General features: G+C 43.6%; 1 long non-coding RNA gene across 1 annotated transcript; it reads right to left on the reverse strand.

Moving 5' to 3' along the window:
* Positions 1 to 1,845: 1,845 nt before the first annotated feature.
* On the reverse strand, positions 1,846 to 5,412 carry LOC110474834 (uncharacterized). The gene is made up of 3 exons (XR_002466164.3): positions 5,363 to 5,412; positions 3,568 to 3,671; positions 1,846 to 1,986 (listed from the first exon to the last, which is right to left on the reverse strand). It is a non-coding gene; the product is annotated as an uncharacterized LOC110474834 (long non-coding RNA).
* Between the last annotated feature and the right edge of the window lie 1,476 nt (positions 5,413 to 6,888).

The following is a 6,888-nucleotide window of genomic DNA, read 5'->3' on the forward strand; positions in this document are numbered from 1 at the left end:
ATGGATGGACGAATGGCTGGACAGATGGATGGACGGACGGACGGAGATTTTCTCACCTCCCTTCACAGATGCAAGACCACTCGAGCCCCAGTGGCCATCTAAGGCTGTGTGCTTGCAAAAGCAATACCAGGGACAAATCTGTTTGTGAACCAGCCACACAGTTTTCAAGCTGGCAGATAAACTAGAGCAGAAACCAGCTTGCACAAGCCTGAATCCTGCAGGGAACAGTAAGGAGCAATGTCAGCTTCAGGATCTGAGCAAGGTATTCCAAGAATCCTGCTTCATGACTTTGAGGATTACTCATGGCTCACCTCTGAATGCATCCTGCCCCTCTACCACTGCTGAATGGGGGAGGTGGAGAAAGGGCAGAGCAAGGTACAAGCAAATCCTGTTCAACATCTCACCACCCTGGATTTCCTTTTTAGTCATTCTTATTTTTAAAAAAGTGGGGGTTTGGGGCCTTGTTCAACACTGAGTTTTGCTTATACTGATGGTCAAATGCAAGCTCCTTTCATTTTCTCCTCTTTCTTTCCAGAAGAAAACTGCAGTACTGGGCCTGAACACACCTGGCATTGGCAGCAGGGCACTTCCACAGCTCAGAAGAGCTCGCTATTCATCTCTGAGACTTTGGTTTCACTTCTCTGCCTTGCAGCTCTGCACAAGCAGTTGGGCAGAGCTCACCAGCTCTCAAGTCCTTATCTGCCCTCTCTCACATTTGGAAAATGCAGCAGCCTTTCCCAAGTCAAAAAGCAAAATGCTGGTGAGGAACAAGGATTTATCTGCTCTAACAGTAGGTATAGAAAAAGTGTGACATGAAGGCAGGTTATGTGTCTGGTCCCACTGGTCCCAGCTCCTCGACACCAGGCAAGACATTTCTATTTAGTACAAAAGGCAAACTGGAAAGTCAGCCTGTGAGTGGTCCTGTCTTTTCCCCACCACAAAGCTGAAAAAAAGGTACATTGTGAAAAAGAAATTTGTTGTTGTTGTTTGTTTGGGGTTTTTTGTTTGGTTTTGTTTAATTTTGGTTTTTGTTTAGGGGAGCCATTTAACACACTATCAGCTCCTATCACATAATAAAGTTGTTATGAGAAAAATTACAGGGAAGAATTTATTTCCCTGGGATCAGAAGCTTGGAAATTCCAGGAGCCTGCAGGGCAGCTATCGTTTTGCACAACAGAAGTGAAGCATTGGATATTATACATGCTTATGCTATTTTTGTACACATACTTTATTTTTTCAATATATTTTTAAAAATACTTTGCTTTTTTCCCCATGCTTTTCTTTAATCCAAAATAAAGTAACTTTACTTAAAAGGCTACAGTCAACCAAAACTCTGTCTTTATGAGAAGATCTTTTTTTAATTTGGTCATCAGGCAGTTCTGTAATAAATTACATCACTACATTTCCTTCCTTCATTTTGTCTTTATCTTAAATCCAGCTGTGATTTGCAGTTTATTCTGGACACAGAGCAAGACTTGAGGACTCAACTGGTTAAGAAAATAATTTTAAAGGGAAATTCAAGTTTCTGATGTGTTGTGCTCACCTATAGGATCCAACTCTGTTCTGAGTTACCCAGATCCATAACCTCCATTTTCATCACAGCTGCCTTCTGCAATGGAACAGGAGAGTGATGTTAATGCTGCTCACCTTGAGACAGGTGACATGGTGTGTGTCCTGTGAGGAAACTTTGGACATACTCCTGGACCAGGTTGCTTGGATCAGATCTCTTGTTTTGGGGAAGCCAGGGTGTTTGTCTCGGCACCATGAAGTGGTGCAGCTTTGTGGGCAGAGGCCAGGAGCTCTCAAGCTGTTACACACCAGTGGCATTTTGATTTGAATGTGACAGAGACGCTCCAAATGCTGTAATACTTAAGCAATGGCCAGTGGTTACATCTTGCTGTTGCCCAAGAAACTTCCTTGTTCAGTAAGAGCAGCAGTGATGTGCCCAGCACTGCAGCTGGAGATGTGATCTGTGGGGGCTGGTTGCTGCACAAACACAGAAAAGAACACAGACATTGCTTCTTACACCCTCCAGCATTACAAGGCTGTAATTAAATCCCTTTCCCCAACACTCTCTGTATAAGCCCGAGGAGATGAGCTGGCACGTGAAGCCTGCAGGGGGTTGAAATCAGCGGAGACATTCCCCCACCATTTTATTGTCTGTTTGTTGCATGCATCTTCAGCTCTGCTGGGAACTTCCCGGCACATAGGCTTAAAATGGAGCCTCTGCTTTTTTTTTTTTTTTTTTTTTTTTTTTTCTTCATCTCTTCAGGGGCAAATAGACTGAGCCATTGATTAGGTTATTTTGGGATCGTGGCATGGCACAATTGCTTGCTGTTATGCTGACAGTCATTTCTCAGAAGCCTGTTACGCACATTTTATAGAGCTCTGGAAAACACAGAGCTACCCGAGAACATTTTACACAGCATGTTTCTGATGTGCCTTTGTGTGCAAGTTGTTTGTGTCTCGGCAGCAGCCAAAGAGCCATTCGGATGTGTTGGTTGCTATAGTAATTACTTTTCTTGGGAACTAAAATAATAGCTTACAGCTCCTGCAGCTCGCTGCCGTGTAGGCTGCCTTGAACCAGAGACACTTCCATTTTGTTTTGGAGGGGTTTGGGGACTTTCAAGTGTGCTGAGATTCAGACTTTCCTCCCTAGCTTGTGCAGTAAATTTTGAATTTAACCTTTGCAGAGGATGTGCCACAGGTCTGAAGGCTCCAAAATAAAAGTAGCTTATGAAACAATAGGACATCTTTTCAGCTGCGGTTTCTGATGGGGTGAAGATTTGTATTTGCTTTCCATTTATTGTTACTGAAAGCTGATAGGAGAGGGACTGAGGCTCATGCTGAGACTGATTTTCAGTGCTAAGGACCCTATAAAACACTGGGTGGGGGGCTCAGAGGAGTTTCAAAAATGCCTAAGCAAGACAAGCAGAAACATGACAAGGAGGGTAGCTCTGCATCATTCAACGTTTTTCTCTCTGGTGAGGTAACTCCTCTAAGGACCTGCATCTCTGGAGAGGGCAAGGGGGTCTCATAGTGGACAAAACAACAGCTGGCAGACGCCACGTCCCCCCTTCCATCTGCAGGCACAGAACATTTCTGAGTGACATTTTAAACTGCAGCTCTGGATGTCTGCTTGAAAGGGCACAGAAGCATTTCCCAGCAGTAGGACAAGCTCGTGGCTCTGGGAAGGTCTTTCAGTTGCTTTGGGCTCCTGGACTGACAAACCAGGGATTTCTCTGCAGCTTGCAGCCAGGTGGGCTGGCACAGCATGGCCCTTCTGGATCGGCCAAGGAAGCAGAAGAGAGGCAGGGGCAAGTGGCACAAGAAGTGGTAAGCCCCATCACCCTCCTGTATCATGAAGCAGCTGCAGGTTTACTGCAGCTCAGACTCTTGGCTCACAGGGGTTGACTTATATAAGGGTCCCAGCACCAGCAACAAGTACCAGTTTGCTTTTGCAGTCAGAGGCCAGCAAAAGGTGGGGAGGATATAAAAAGGGGCCAGAGATGGAAGAAGGAGGAGCTAGGATGAAAGCAGAGAAAACAAATAGGGAAAGCATTTTACCTCCCAGTGCTGTCCTAGAAAATTTGCTCTCAGATGTGCACATGGCTGCATTGGCAACTGACAGGGAGATGCCAAAGGGAGATTAAAGCATCATCTGCTAAAGGCTGCAAAGGCAAAACAGTTCCTGTTTGAGCAACAGCTACACAGAGATGCAGGGAGGGGGGTGTCTGGGGAAACCACAGGGCAAAACTGGGCCTTCATGTGTGAGGGGGATGTGCTTGGCTTGCAGGCAGCAGGTGATAAGAACTTGCTTCCCACATGTAGATGTGCAGATCTGCCCCCCACCCCCTCCCCAATTTAGGCATAGCATACACACAGGTTTTTGCCTGCACAGATTTGCAGCTGAAGCACAGTGCTGTACCAAAAGAGCTCAAGCAGCAGGGAGCTACATGAGCGTCCTCACTCCCCCCAGGTAATGCTGGATAAAGGACCCTTTGCCATGCCCACCTGTTTCTTCTCTTTGAGGCTTGAATTTAACAATACTGCTGCAACTAAAGTTGGGCTTTATATGGCCTTTTTATGAACCTCTCAGGCTGTTTTCTGCTTTTGTATCAGAAATTTTACCTTCAGCTTTAGTCCTGGTGGATTGTGGTGTACAATGACTTAAAATTGTCCTTAAAGCACAGCAGTAGAAACAATATTTAAGACACAAAATTTGAAATGCAAAGGGGGAAAAGAGAGTATTTATCTGGCAAATTTGCTTTAGGAAACAAAAAAGTAACTCAAAAGCATGTGGAGATAAAATTTCACAATCAGACCAGTGTATTACTTGATTCTGTAGATTATTGTCTGTCTTTGAAACATACCACCTGTATTCACAGTGGCCAACACCTGCACTTTTAGCAAAGTAACAAAATTCATTTCTTTACCAACAATGGGTCAGGTGTCGGAGAATCTTGGCTTTCCTTAAACAGGAAATCTGCAGCTGTTGTGGGAACTTCAAATCATAATTGAAAATATGATCCAAATATGAGATACAGATTCAAGTTACCACAAAGTGAGCAAAATAGTTCAGACTGATTTAACTATAAAAACATGACTCCTGATTTTTAAGCCATGTCTTAGGGGAGGAACAGGACAGGGGCTAATTCACGACTCTTGATTTCTACTGGTCTACAGAATGATTAATGAGCGTATTTCTGGACCACTACATTTTTTCTTTAATTTGGGAGTCAATTTTGTTATTAATTATTTTATATTTGGCATTTGCAATGAGCTGCTAGTGACAGAACACATACTTCAGGAAGCCTTGTTATATTAAGAGCAAAAGCTGTAGCTACATTAAAAATTCACGTAGGCTGCATAAACTTTTCTCTACTGGAGAAACTGTTTGTGCTAGACAAGTATTCTTGCTGGCATAAAAATGATTTATTCTCAGCAGCAACTCTTCTCCAGCAAAGACATCATAAGATGAAAAAATAAAAAAAATCTCAAAAGTTTGCTCTCCTATATATGATTAAAATTACTTATCTTACATCAGCATATGGCAGGTAGCCTGTCTAAATGTGTGGCAACAGCTGGACAATGCATTAATGGTCCTGGAGTGTGAAAAGCTGAAGTGTCACCCAAGAAAGTGTGTCAATGGCACCTTAGGGACACCCTTCAAGTGCAGCTTCCTAGCCAAGTCACTGGAGCTCTGAAGGGGCAGCAAAGATGCTCCACAGCCCTTATCTGAATAAACAGCACTTCCTCAGGCAGGGAGGTTGTGCCTGTTGAATGAGTAGTCCTGTATAGCTCAGGTGGTGAATTTTGTTGCAATTGCACAAGAGAAAGCTGAAGGCACAGAGATACCTACCACGAATTCACTGAGACTGATCCTCCACCTCCACCAGAGCATTGTCAGCTGTGGCTGCCAGCAGCAGCCACGTCATTGTCACAGGTTTAGACACTGTCAGTTCAGGCAAAGCACAAGAGGGAATTTTCTTTTCTCCCTCTTCTTCTTTTCTTTTCTTTTCTTTTCTCCCTCTTCTTTTCTTTTCTTTTCTTTTTCTTTTCTTTTCTTTTCTTTTCTTTTCTTTTCTTTTCTTTTCTTTTCTTTTCTTTTCTTTTCTTTTCTTTTCTTTTATTTTATTTTCTTTTCTTTTTTCTTTTCTTTTCTCTTTTTTTCCTCCTTGTGAAACAGTATTTGGTGAACTCACCTCTTCTGTTACAGTCAAAATCCTCGTGCTTAGTGTCAGGCTCAGGAAGGTGGCAAAAGTAATGCCATAGGGAAATCACAAGGCTATTGCAGCTACTGCAGCTAGCTGAGTGGAATGGTACAAAATGTTTTGTTTGGCTTAAGCCAGCAGAACCTTCTTTGGAGTAGGCAAAAATAGGCAGAGACAACATTTTAGTGCTAATCAATAGAACCAATCCTCATGTACCACATCAAGCACAAGGACATCAGTAAGCAGAGCTGCTTTGGTCTTACAAAGTATTCATGCTGTGTAATGTGCATTAAACCACTCTGGGAACCCGAGCAAAGATAAGTTTGTGCTCTGGGGTGGTGCATCTCCAGCCAGCACAAAAGTGGGGAAACTTCTGTACTGTACCCAGCCTCACCCTGTAGACATCCTACCGTACCAGTCAGGTCAAAATCCATCACCAGTTTGCCTTCCTATCACAGCCAGCAAAATAGTCCAGTACTGCTACTTCATCCTGAATGGAAAGAGACAAAGGAAATCAAGATTAGAAATAGGAAAAACCTGGCTCCCAGAAATTCTCTTGCTTTGACACTGAGCTTTATGCTTCAGTTAAATTTTCACCATCAAAGAGCAAAATACACACCACCAGACATGAATTAATTTACTATTTTAGTCAATCATATCCTTTCTGGTAGCTTTTCACAGGCGCTTACCAAATGGTGATTCTGAGAAGCAACCCCTGCTTCACTAATTGAGCACTGATAATTTTTAGGAACTGTTGCCTAATATAAGTACAGAATTGTTACCCATTCCTCCTCTGGGGATGCAACACTCAGGAACAAAAAAATACTTCAAAAATCTCTTTAAAATGGAGCAGCTGTTTTAAGATACGGAGGACAGTTGGGGTGTCTGGATACAACTGTCCCCACAGATGGCAGTTCAGGGTGTAAGCAAAGGTCAGAGCTGGCTAAGGGCATGGTTTGTGTCCATGGGACAGGACGACTTCTGGCTTCCTAAGCAAGACAAGCTGCCCCAGGATTATTTTGTGTGAGCAGTCCTGAGAGCATTACCCTGACAGGTAGCCAGGACCTCTTACCCCAGCATGCCACGTGGGTCAGTCCTCTTTTCTCTCGGTCACCCCGATGTTCTGCTCACTGTGTGTCCACATTTCCTGAGCCAGGAAGCTTTTTGGGCTTCT

The sequence above is a fragment of the Lonchura striata genome, unplaced genomic scaffold (assembly GCF_046129695.1).
Source record: "Lonchura striata isolate bLonStr1 unplaced genomic scaffold, bLonStr1.mat Scaffold_149, whole genome shotgun sequence".
Taxonomy (NCBI): Eukaryota; Metazoa; Chordata; class Aves; order Passeriformes; family Estrildidae; genus Lonchura; species Lonchura striata.